Genomic DNA, 13,716 nt, shown 5'->3' on the forward strand with positions numbered 1-13,716 from the left:
ATAGTGCAGACTTCAATATCTTGCGTGGGGTAAGAGCTCGCAATGGCTTAATGACACTTGATTTGACATTGTTGCATTAAAAAAAATGCCGGTAGAAGTCGTTTGCCAAGATTAACAAAGTTTGTTTTCAATTATATGGACACGAGGAAAGTGTACCTATTGCTGCTTTGGACATAGTTATTTCAACTCATGACCTCTGTGACCAGGTGACTGGAGGTCAATCGTCAGGTCGCATGAAATTCCTGTATTCAGTACTAACTATATTTTGAACAGAGTAGACTTTAGAAATAATGTTGTTGCTTTGTTGCTGTTGTTGTTGTTGTTGTTGTTTTAGTTCGTTTGAGCCTTCGGCTCAAGTGAGCTGTTGAGATCATTCATCGTCCGGTGTCCGGCGTCCGTCGTGCGTCGCGCGTCGTTCTAAGTTGTAGATAAGTGACTGTGATTTCAAGTTTGTCCGCGGCAGATCGAGGATAAGGCCCGGGAGGACGGAATCATAGCCAATTTTCAAATTTTTATATTCTTTTTGAAGAGGCATGATCAGATTTTTCACCAAACTTGGTAGGGATTAATATTGCTGGTATATATCTGTACAAACGGACGCAATTCGCCACTTTAAGGAGCCCCAAGGGAGAAATCTTTCTCTAGAAACAAAGGTGATAAACTTGATTAGTGCTATGAGTAAGTAAATTGGTGTCCGCAGTTTCAAGTCTGTTCATAGGAGGTCTGGAGCTGTGCCATGTGTGTGTATTGCGGGGGAGATGGGGATAATCAAAACTGGGCATGGTTTGCTTTGAAGCCGCTTATAATTAATTTTTCCACATATTTGGCGGGTATGTTTGTCAATGAAATATACGGAGTATACAAATTGATAGCATCTCTTCCCCCAGTTTTCTTCCTATAATCTCAGGTACCCGGGTAAGAAATAGTCTGGAAGAATGCGTGGAAGGTGAAATTGCGATGTTCAGTTGAGCGCGAGACCCCGACTGGTCTCTTGTGGGTTTTTTCTATGTTGGCTAATTATGTTTTGTCAGTGCAAATGTGTCATTTTTTTTAAATCAGTATCTAACGAGTAAAAGACAAAGAGTGGTTTCAGTATCCAAGTATGTCTGGGTTGAGTGCATTTATAAATCTATTGTGTATGGAGAAAGGACTGAGTGCACATAGTCGTGTGATCAGTGACCACGGAGCTGCATGCCAACACAGCTCACCATGTTCGACAGTGAGTTCACTGCGTGTGTTAGTAGTAAACACTGCGTCGTATCATGTATATGTGAAGTACCTTACGACAAAAATAAATACAAACAAACAAATAAAAAACGATAATGCCTTGGATCTGGATATCGCAGAAGTTATGCCACTGTGTGGAGACCTGAGCAGACATCGTCCATAGAAGGAAACTTAAATACGAGCTGCTCCGACGCTGCTGGAGGCATTGTAATTCCAACTGAAATTGATTATAGTACAGTGTGCATTATTTGTTTTATTACAAAGTTGAAAGGATATTCCTCGTGACGTGATTCGCCATAAGATGTCATTCGGACACTTCGCCAACCAATCAAACAAACAGACAACTAAAACAAATCAAAAGAAAATAATCAAAATTGAGGACCAATGAGTGTTAGCAAGGGTTGGTCACTGGTAGAAATTAATATCAGTCAGTAACTAAATGTGTATGTTAGTTCTGTTCGTTTTGCGAAAAAAAAAACAACGTCTGAATGTTTGGTCAGGTGTGTTTACTCTCAGATCCAAAGATCCAATATTCAAATACTCAAAGAGCACTTTCATTCCAAATGAGAAAACAAGACAGTAGTTTGAGCCTCTGTTTAAATAGACATGCCCTAATAAATCGGGGCGCGTTTGTTTTGCTGCAACTGGTGACGTAGACAAAGTATTTAAATCAAGGGTGACCGTACATAGAAAGAATTATGTTATGTAATTATACATAATTATCCATGTAGTCTAGATTCTCATTTTTCAGAGGTCTTTCAGGGTAAACGTACAGTACCTTAAAATGACTGAACAAACTGTAATGTTGATGCCAATGTCAGACTTTTTACGCTATTATATTTATTGAAAGCATGCATTTGTCTGTACTATTAATGTTGAAATTGAAGTTACTACGCATGATCAAACTAGCTACTACTGCAATCGAACTACTTTTTAGACGTCCTTGATGGCTAGTGTTTGTGCCAATTTGTGTGGTTGTTGTTTTTATACCTGCCTGTACACAGAATGCAATTCTAATTCGTCATTAAATATTATTATCGTGAAAGCGAAAGCAACGGCAAAGGATTGTAAGCGTTAAAGTCTTGGGGTAGAGGAATGCTTTAGAATGTTTTTGTCAGATGCATTGGGCCAAGTTATCATAATTATTCAAGAACGTGTGTTCATGACTTCATGTGTGTTATTAATATTATGTGAAGGTGTGGATGTGTGTGGGTTTTTTAGGGGCGTTTTCTGTGCTTGAGCTTGTCAATTTACGCCAATGTATCTTGCTATCTATGTTGTGTAAACAAAGATCTATAGGTCACATAAAATGATGGTGAATGTGCTATCGTGGTGTAGTCCGGTAATGTCTTCTGGTAGCGGAACGCAGGGTTTGTAGAGGTACTAGTGGCGGCGAGAAAAGAAATGATAAGAAAAAGTCTTTCCAGCATAAAAATATATTTGTACTTTTAAAAAAAATACTGTGTGCGTCGTAGCAGCCGCAAATTTGCACGTACAAAAGAAGAGCCACCAGTGTAGTTTTCAGCCACAATATGGAATCGTGCGCATCCGCGCACATCACGTGACCTTCTGTCGTCAGGAAGGCGTGGTCAACTCTTTTCTTTTAGCATGCTTGATGGCATCAGGGTTTTAAGACGAATTCCGGTAAAGAAAAAATTCAAAGATTATAGTTATTTTTCTTTTGTCATTACAGCCAGTGCTTCAAGTTTCTTTAGAAGCTGACGAGATTTTTATACTCATCCACAATCAAAATAATATAAGTTCATCGGATGTAGTAATATGATTTTATAATGTGGCAAATCGTAGGTGGCAAACGTCTCCATCGAATTCCGACTCGTCTCCATGAATAAATGCAATGACAATGTGAAACAATCACTGTCCTCGGTTTCCTTCATTTCCATCTAACTGTGTATTTTGATACATGTATAATCTGTCCGAAGAGCTGTAACAATTCTTAATTTGTCAGTGGGGGAAAAAAACCCCATTTACTACATAGTGCAAACATGGTGCTATGTAAAGAAAACTGATACAGTATAGCGAAGTAAATGCATGATCAGAATGTAGTTTTCTATTTGTTCTCTATATCAAAGTGAGAGATATGACTAAGTATATTCCCCGGTGTCCCATGACCTTTTTTCCCCCCAAGAGTTTCTGCTATATACTTTATTATCCAGGGTGTTACTTAATCAGTCATTCCATGGGAAAATCTCGATTCCGAACGGTGCCGGGTAGCGGGTCAGGTCTAAGAGGCCTCCAAAGGAGACGGATTCGCCGGGCGGAAGTGAAAACTTGACCTGTTGCATGATGGTCGTGAAGAAGAGGAATAATTCCATCTTGGCCAGCTGCTCACCCATGCATACGCGTTTCCCTTGAAAATAAATGAAAAAACAAACAAACAAACAAAAGAAAGGCGTAGGTTCCTGAAACATAGTACTGAAATAAACAGATTATAAAGAGCAAACTGCAGTAAAACTTTCTTGCTCCTATCAATGTGCAATGTGGCTTTAAATCGTAAATAAACAAGTACAGGCCGGTAGCCAGGATTTTTCAAGGGGAGCTAGATGTGGAGGTCAAGAAAATGGACCTTTGATTACAGAGGCCCGGTTGAGGGGGTGTAAAGGGTCAGTACAAACTTCCATTTCTGATGGATAAGTTAAAAAAAAAATCTAGCAAAAAGTATGAAAAATGAATATTCGGAGACGATGTGAATGGCTTAATCGTTTTATCTGTTCCATCTTGATCTGCGTGTACGTCTTCAATCTGCACCAAAGTTTATGGAGGTGGACCACAATACCATTGGGAGGGTGTGGGAAGGGGTGTCCCCCTCTCACACGAGGGAGCTTTTGCATTCTGTGGACTTGAAATTGAACGATCAGCTGCACATTTTGATGAAATGGATCAGATGTCCATACTTTCTGTCCATCAGATAGATCAAATATGATCAGATGGAGTCCAATTATTTTTTTTTCAAGCACCGCATATAGTGATGGGGTAAAAAATAACTCTTTCATTAATAAATGAGACACTAACTACTAGTATATCTAGAAGACAGAGAGGAGAGAGCGCGCGCACACTGAGAAATGTCATTCACTGACTCTGCACTCATGGGCCGCAAAAGACAGCCATTGATATGAAGGTTGTATCTCCATTATGTTTGAAGCTCCTTTTCCCATGAAACCCCTTGCCATCTATACGAAGTACATGAAGGGAAATGGCCCATGGGAAGGGGGGGGGGGGAGGAGGGTCAATTTACCGGCAGAGAAGGGGAGGAAGCTCTTTGGTTGCTTGACAACAGTCCCATCATCTTCCAAGAATCTCTCAGGATTGAACTTATCTGGGTCAGCCCATACATCTGGATCACGATGCAGCGACCTTTCATGATGAAAAGAAAACACAACATTTTACTCATAAAAAAGAAACAAATCCAGAAATATTTCGTTACCTGGCAAGCTGAGTCAATGCAACTTTCTCTTGTGAACTGAATACATATAGTTGAATACAATAAGTACACAAATTAAAGCACGAGAAAGCTTGTACTGGATAAGGAGACATGATTTCATTCTGTAGGCCAACATAAATTCCTTCTCGTTGCAATAATCAACACTGCACATTTTAAAGGGAAGAAAAACAACAAGGAATAAATGAGGATCACACTTTCTCAAGAAAAAAAAAATCATCCCCTTTCTGCGAGTTTGGAGAATATTGTTTATTCTCAGTATTTCAGACTGACCCTTCCCCACCCCAACCCCTTTGCTATAAAAAAAAAAGGGTCTACGCAAATGAGGAAGAGCATTAAAATTTGATATCAGACAACCATGAAAGAAGAAAATAGTTGGTGCGATGTATCTTTGATCTTCATGCACACTGCTGATATTTCGAAAAATTCACCATGCGCAAGGTGCGGCCGACTCTTCGCTTCTATCTCTGATATTACTAGGTCGGGATATTATTTTAGGGCTCTTAAAGCTGCAGTAAAGACTGCAATGATATGTCTGATGTGAAAATAAATCCAATTCAATTCAATTCAATTACAACAACAATAACGATTTGCAACAATAAACATGATATAATTATTTACAAGTATTATTGTCATCATTTCAATTATATTGTATAATCGCAACCATTTATAATTATCATTAACATTATTGACTCTACTTCTACAATCATTATGACGATTACAGCTAAGGAAGAGTTCATATTTCTCTTTATTTCACTTAAAGCAGAGAGCCTACTTACCAAAGATTGAGCAGTACTTTTGTTCCCTTGGGAATGTTCTGACCGCCCGCCGAGGTGTCTTTGATTGACCGTCATACGGGGCACGACCGGCGTCACGGAGGCAAGCCGCTGGATCTCGAGCAGCGTGGCTTCGGTGTAAGGAAGCTGCCCACGATGTGATACGGATACCTGCTGGTCTCCAACGATCTATGTGGGGAAAAAAAAAGAAATGCAACTGATAATGATAACGTCATGGGCATGTATGCCATACAGCTGTATATACAAATCCTGTACTTGTATATCTTTATATCATACGAAAAATTGTGCTTGGTTAAAAGTCTGTTCGATCAGAGGTAAACCGTCACTAACAAGCTTCAAAATTTTCGACACAAATAATCATCTTTAATATTACTGATCGGTCATAGGCCCTGTAATGGCAGAATTTGATACAACGTGAAAACGTGACCCAGTGATAGACATACAAGTGGCAATTCAATTGGGAGACGAAAATGATCTCGCATCTTATTCGGAGTCTAATGCCACCATAAATGTCAGTTCTGTCAAACAAGGGAAGGATATTATTGTGCCAAGGCTGGTAATATTCCTCGGTGGCACGGTTCTGAGGCAATCACATATCATAGCTCCACCTCACGCATTCATCATGTTCATGGGACCACGCGCACGGAGATTCCTCGGTCGAACAGTCATGACATGTGGTAGTCACATAGCTCCTCTTCACTCATTCCCGCCCTCTTCTGTTAAACAATTATGGTGTCATGCCCACGAAGATTCCTCGGTCTCACTGTCCTGTGGTAATTACACAGCTCCACCTCGCTCATTGCCATCCCCTTAACAATTAGGTTACATTTCGTTATTCCAAACATTCGTTATTCCGAAGATTCGTTCTTTCGAAGGTTCATTAATCCGAAAATGTGAGAAGGTATGTTGTTCCGAAGGTTCATTAATCCGAATATGAAATAAGGTTCGTTATTCCGAAGGATCGTTAATCCGAAAATGAAACAAAGCTCGTTATTCCAAAGGTCCGTTACGGACCCTATTTCATTGTCGGATCAACGAACCTTCCGAATAACGAACCCTATTTCATTTTCGGATTAACAAACCTTCGGAATAACGAACCCTATTTCATTTACGAATAAACGAGCCTTCGGAACAGCAAACCCTGCTTCATTTTCGGATTAACGAACCTTCGGAATAACGAACCTTCGGAATAACGCCACAAAGTGTTCGGATTAACGAACTCTTTTCATTTTTGGATTAACGAACCTCTCGGTTTGGGGAATTTGTGTGTTTCGGATTAACGAACCTTCGGAATAACGAACAGCATCCAACAATCATAGTGTCAAGCCCATGAGTATTCCTTGGTCCACTTCACTCGTTCCCGGACCCTTCACCCCCTCCCCTCCCCCACTCGATCCTACCTTTTTTATCTCGTCATGAACTTTCTGCTGGACGTCGGTATGGACAGCAAGATACTTGATGGCCCAGGAGAGAGTGAGGGAGATGGTGTCCGTGCCCGCCAAGAACAGGTCCAGTAGGTCGTAGTGGAGCGCCTCGATGGTAAACGTATCAGGGTCCGACTTCCGGTGCACTAGGTAGGCATCGAGGAAATCATGAATTTCCGGTTCGCCTAAATAGTTGAATATTGATAATACTATTTGAATAATTGAATAGTATTGATTATGCTCATTTGCACAAAATGGGTAGGATATCATGAATGAATAGTGATGATAACAACGATAATGTTGACAACACTATTCATTTATATACCACTGGTCATAAATCTGTTATGCATGATATCACTTGTGGTGTACCGCAAGGAAGTTTACTTGGTCCACTTTTATTTGTTCTTTACATCAATAATATTGAAAATACATCAAGTATTCTTTCCTTTTTATTATTTGTTGATGATACAAATGTGTTCTTTTCTAGGCCTAGTCCTGATCCTGTGTTATTGATCGACACTATGAATATCGAGATTAAAAAAAAAAGTTACTTTCCTGGACTAGAGCCAACAAATTGTCAATTAATCTTCAAAAAACTACATGTATGCTTTTCAGTAATTCTATGGAAAAGTTATCTCAGAACATTTATTTGGATGATATAGTTGTAGAAGAAGTTTCTTCAATTAGATTTTTAGGTTTGATTCTTGATAATAAGCTCACCTGGAATTTGCATATTGATTCAGTTTGCCGTACAATTTCTAGAAATGTCGGCGTAATCAATAAAGTTAAATTCTATTTCCCCAAAAATGTTTTATTAATGTTATATTCATCTTTAATTTTACCCTATCTGAACTATGGCATTCTCGCCTGGGGCAACACTTACTCCTCATATTTAGAAAGAATATTATTATTGCAGAAAGAAGCTCTTCGTATTATTTGTAGAGAATCGTGGAGATGTCATACTAATGACTTGTTTTATCAAAATAATATTTTAAAAATCAAGGATTTGTATTGTTTGAATCTAGGTCAGTTTATGTACAAATTGATAAATCATTCCCTTCCTTTTGCGTTTGACTCCATGTTTAGTCAAAATAAAACTGTACATTCATACCCCACCTGACAAACCAATGAATTCCATTTACCACTGTTTAGGACGATTTTTTGCAAAGTCTATATTCTCTTTCGCTGGACCTAAATTCTGGAATTCCCTTGACAGCAGCATAAAAGAATCTCTAAGTTTCAACACTTTTACTTTCAAATTAAAGAAAATGTTTGTTAATTCTTACATAACTGGGGATTTGCATTTTGAAAGCTCCTAACTGATTTCTTTGCTGCTAATGTCTTTACTTTGTTTAATTTATTTCATAACCGTTATAATATATCACTCGTAGATAGTCCACTTCTAGGTAAGACCAAAGTCTCATGTGCCCTGGCATCGACCCTTGAACTCTTCCTCCTTTGCCCTTTCCTCTGTCTTCCTCTGTCTTCCTGTCCCCTTCTGGCCTCTGACCTCCTGTTTATTCTTTCCACGCGTATGCAAGAGAGCAGCTTTGTTTCTGTCTGTGTGTGCATTTTTGTGCGTACTCGTTTTATGTTCTGTTTCCCGAGGATTATGTCAAATTGTCTCGTTGCATTATTACTATAATTTTCACGACTCACGAGGGGTCTGCATTCTACAAGCTTGGCTTTTTAGCAGTCCCCTCCATTTCCGACCTTTTCTTTGTTATGATTCATTCACATTTTGTCCATGTATTTCTTCAACTAGTATGTTTATTGATTCATGTAAACAAATGACGTATATCTAAATTTCATTTGGAAATGTAAAAGTTACATTGTACTTAATTTGTTTATATGATATTGTCATATTATATGCTTTGACCGGAAATGAAATGAAAACACTATTCATCAAGATCTATCCTTGGAACCCTGTTATTTCTGAGATATATCAATAACGTTCCTTGTTTAGCTTGAAATCTTCATTACATATTACTTGCAGATATTATTCAAGTGTATTGTGTAAATGTGGTAAAGGTTCCGATTTCCAAACTTTATTTCATCATGTTAATGAAAATTATATGAAGTAGAGCAAAAGAATGACAAGAAATAATCTAATTCTCAATGTTAGTGAAACTAGTCATATTATTTGGAACTCGAACTATACAGTGCGAATCAAAAAGGTAATCCAATTTTGGAGGGTTACTATTTCATAATCGTCAGCTATGGAGAGCGCAATATTTGTTGTGAGGAAAGGGGAACTCTTCCTCTTTCTATTGATACCTAATTAAGTTGACAAATGTCATGTATGACTGAGCATATTAATGACAGCAATATTAAATTGCACTTTTTCCAAGTTTGAGGGTTATTGTGAAGGAACAATGCATGTCTCATTGGATTATGGATGAGATCTATTAATGAAAGTGGTCAAATTAACAGGCCAGCTTGCATGACTGCAGGTTTGTGTTTAGGGTTTCTTCTTACCAAGTTATCAGACATGTGGCCATGTTAAAGGTTATGGACCATAAAATGTTGAAAAAAAAAAAAAAACCTACACACACATACACACACGCACACACGCACACACCTGTATTCATACTGGCTGGCCTGTTTATTTGGCCACTTCCAGTGACAGATCTCATCCATTCAGTGAGACATGCATATTTCCTTCATGTTACCCAAGACCACAAAGCTTCCTCCAGACATCTCGACGGAAGAATTTCATGAGTTTGAATGATTACGCAGTACACGCTGTATGCTATGATGATTAGAACCAGCACTTGTAATGATGGAATCAAAGAAAGATCTCCGTTAGTAGTTCATGTGTATAGTAGGGCCCTGCACTGACTACGCTGGAAGGTGTGCTCACCGGATGCACGTCATGAGATCGACACCCACGAGTCATACAGCCCAAGAGTCATACAGCTCACAAGTCATACAGCCTATGAGTTAAACAGTTCACGAGACATACAGCTCATTAGTTCGACACTAAACTAAGGCCCACGAGACCGACACATTAAGCCCGGTGTTGTATCTGTCGAACTCATGGGCTTTATTTGCCTAGTGTCGAACTCATGGGCTGTATGACTCGTGGGTGTCGGTCTAGTTGGGTGACCCCCTCTCACCACCTCCCTGTACTGATCTATAGGCCTATACTAAGTATGAGGAAGAAATTATAATGCTGACATCATTTAATCCAGCAGAACGCTTGGATGTGGACACTCGAATCACAAATTATGCTCACCTGTGGCTGCATCCAACCTCGCCTGGTGACTCTCAATCTGTTCGCTGAAGAACTTCTTCACCACCTCCCATGACGAGAGCAAATCTCGCCATTTCTTGGAGAATTGGAGGATCGGCCAGGCGGACGGCACGAGCGTCAACAAGACTCCCCCACTTGCAACCATGAGGTGACGGACGTTCTCCATAAGCTCGCTGGCCGAGTCCGACCCATGTTCTTCTCGCCTCTTCATGACGAGGGTGCAAATGACGTTGGAAGAAGTCACCCCAAGAGCTGTCCGAGGATCTATCACTGAACCTCCGGTGCTCTGTGGAAGAAATGGTTTAGGTCACCACATATAGTATCAATTTAAATAACAACAGAATCATGTTGGCTCACAGATAATTTTTTGGAGCTGATGTATAAAAACTCCTTAACAGTCTGAGCAATTGGCTCAAGAAAATCAAAGGCAATGATAATCGACAGATATTGTTCTTTAAATGAATAATGTTAATGACTTTTGTGTGAAAAGCAAAATATGTCGGAATACACTGCAGCATTGACAACTACAACAGAACATATAGTAATGTTGATTTATGGTAATTTTAAGCATGATCTTATCTATAATCTTTATCTATCAGTAAAATCAAACGAGGTCATTCGTGATTGCTCTCTTCCCCTCGCCCTTCACTTGCACATTTCCTCTTGTGTGTAAATCTTTTAGAACAGGTTTTCATTCGTTTCGGCATCACGAAGAAAGGGCTGTCATCTCATCAAGCATGATCATTACGTAGGTTTATATTTTTGATGGCCCTCAGCAAAGTAGAACATGAGTATTGTCATGGAAGAGATGTCAAAATTTAATGTATAGTACCTACATGATCTCTTCAATTAGTTTGCAAAACTTGCTTTTTCGTGAACACACACACACACACAATCTCAATATCAATGTTATTGTCTTATTTTCATTGTACATCACATACTTGAAAAAAAAATTGTGGAATAGAATTGAAATTGACAGTGGGGAAAGAACGACTAGAATATTTGCAAGAATAATATTAACGATAATAAATATACACAGTAGATATGCCCCTCCCTTTTCCAAATAAAGGAAAATGAACTACAACCTTGAAGTAGTTGACGAGGTGGTTGACTTCTTCCAGGATGAGTGGTTCAAGGGACACCTTTCCAAATCCCATACCTCTCAGGGAGGTGTGAGCGAACTTACGGTGCTGTTTCCACATCTCGTCAGCTCGAGTGTCGAAAATACCTGGAAAATACCCACGAAAAATAGAAGAATAACCGACACTATGCAAAGAAGGCCCATGAGTTCGACACTAGAGCTAGGCCAAGTTCGACACCTATATAGGCCTTGTACCTATATAATGTTAGACCCGTGGCGGCCTTTCTTGCCTAGTATCGGATCCATGGGTCTTGCCTGGTATCAAGCCCATGGGCTGTGTGACTTGCGGGATCTGTGACCCGTGGGTGTCGAACTCTTGACGTGTATCCGCTGTAGGCAGGTAGGTACCAATATGTCCTAATACAACACTGACTGTTTCTAGCTGCCTGATACTTATCATTACATGCAGTTAATATACTGTTGCTACGACGGGGGGGGGGGGGGGGGGACGCCCCCACTTTATTTCTTAACTCTTTTTATAATAAGTGGGCCCCTTCATTTTTAAAAACGTATCACCGTCCCTCCAAATACACAAACACAGAGATACACATGAATGAACATGCATCCACAGACAGGTACACAATTAGTACTATATAACATGATTTATTCATAGTCAGATCTGCTTTTACCCGAGTCATGCATACCTTTCTAAATTATTAAAAAATAGAAATCCTCATGTGCTGTCACAACTTATCCCAACAGCGGGGGAAGCTGTTACAAAATTCCGTTTAAATATTCCCTGATATTTTATTCATGTTTACTTTATTGAAAAAAAAAAAGATTACTGTTTCCACTTAATCAAAAATGGAAGGTATGACCGTGTAAGCTACTCTCACAGAGAAAAAGGAATAAATTTCTCTGTTCAATTGCTTATCGGTGGTAACGATCGAGTTGTAAGTATGTAGCCATACTTCTTACCATATATATATATATATACATGTATATATATATATATATATATATATATATATATATATATATATATATACATATATATATATATATATATATATATATATATATATATCATGACCAATCATACTACTGTAGTCCATTCACTACCAACTTCTGACAATCTTCGCAGAGTCACCTACCAAGTCGCTTTGAGTTGATCTTCTTGAAAATGACGGTCTCCCCTCGGTCAATGAAATCGTTTCCCGCTCTCAACGTCACCTCTTTGATCTCTTCCCATCCATTGACGATCACAGCTGGTTTGCTTCCGAGATAGAGCGTGTACACGGGGCCGTACTCTTCCCCAAGCTCATTCAGCATATTGAGAAAGGCGTCGTTTTCTGAAAACGACAACAGGTTCCCAAAGAAAGGCAGGGGTCGAGGACCTTTCGGTAGTTGACCTCTTGCCCTGGGCTTTAAGATGGTCCAAATGATCACTAGAGTGAGGCTGAACAGACATAACGTTGTCCAGTTTGACTCGAGAAAGCCTAGGGTCTCCATTTTGCGTGTACAACGAGAGATTCCGTATCTTTGCTTGGTTTATCTATTGGGCTTCAGCTCGTCCGAAATGACGCTCCGGCGAGTCGCAGTGGACAATGAAGCAGGACCTAACAAATGTTGACCTTTCAAGCATGAAAAACTATAGAAATGTCTGATCAGAGAAGTGACCTTCCTCGTCTGCCCAAGGAGTTGGACACTACATGGCCCAGTGCATTTGTACAAATAATGCGTTTATAGCTATGCAATATACACATGTAGATATTTGCCATGGCAGGGGAGAATCCCGAGGTTTGTTGGGTTGGTGAAAGGATTTGTTTGAAAGCAGGCACAGCAACCTTTTTCCGAAGAACATGTTTTTCTTTGTTCAGTTTAAATCAAATTATACTTTACAAATATACAAATTATAAACAAAAGGTAATAATTCGCCCTCAAAGGAGAGGCCCAATAAGGGCCATAGTGATTTTGATTGCCTTTTTTTTTTTCCAACCCGGCAACTTATCGAACCGCTCCAGGGAAATCCTGACATCTTGTATCCTTATATTTTGCTTGTTTTGATTGTTTATCTGTTATTACTTGTATTGCCCCACAAATGCCGAATAAATAAATGAATAAAAAAATAATAATAATAACAATAATAATAATAATATAATATAATATAACAATAAATACATTTGTCAAAATATATTGTTACACAATTTGAAAGAAGTGCCTCCTATAAAGTGTAATACAATCTTCTCTATGATACAAATTACTCATTAAGTCTTTCTGAAGACCGACGTTGATAATGATGTGTTCATGGTAACATAAAAGATAATAATGATGATGTTGCTATACTACTTCACTAATGCCGATAATAACGACGCTCATAATGACGAACAGAATTTATTTTGCGTCATTTTTGTACGTCACGCTCAAAGGCGCCAAATGACAGTGATAATGATGACAACAATAATGACCTGACC

General features: G+C 39.1%; 1 pseudogene; it reads right to left on the bottom strand.

Moving 5' to 3' along the window:
• Positions 1-3,364: 3,364 nt before the first annotated feature.
• Positions 3,365-12,754, bottom strand: LOC140232463 (cytochrome P450 2J5-like; annotated as a pseudogene).
• Positions 12,755-13,716: the final 962 nt, after the last annotated feature.

The sequence above is a fragment of the Diadema setosum genome, chromosome 9, assembly GCF_964275005.1.
Source record: "Diadema setosum chromosome 9, eeDiaSeto1, whole genome shotgun sequence".
Classification (NCBI taxonomy): domain Eukaryota; kingdom Metazoa; phylum Echinodermata; class Echinoidea; order Diadematoida; family Diadematidae; genus Diadema; species Diadema setosum.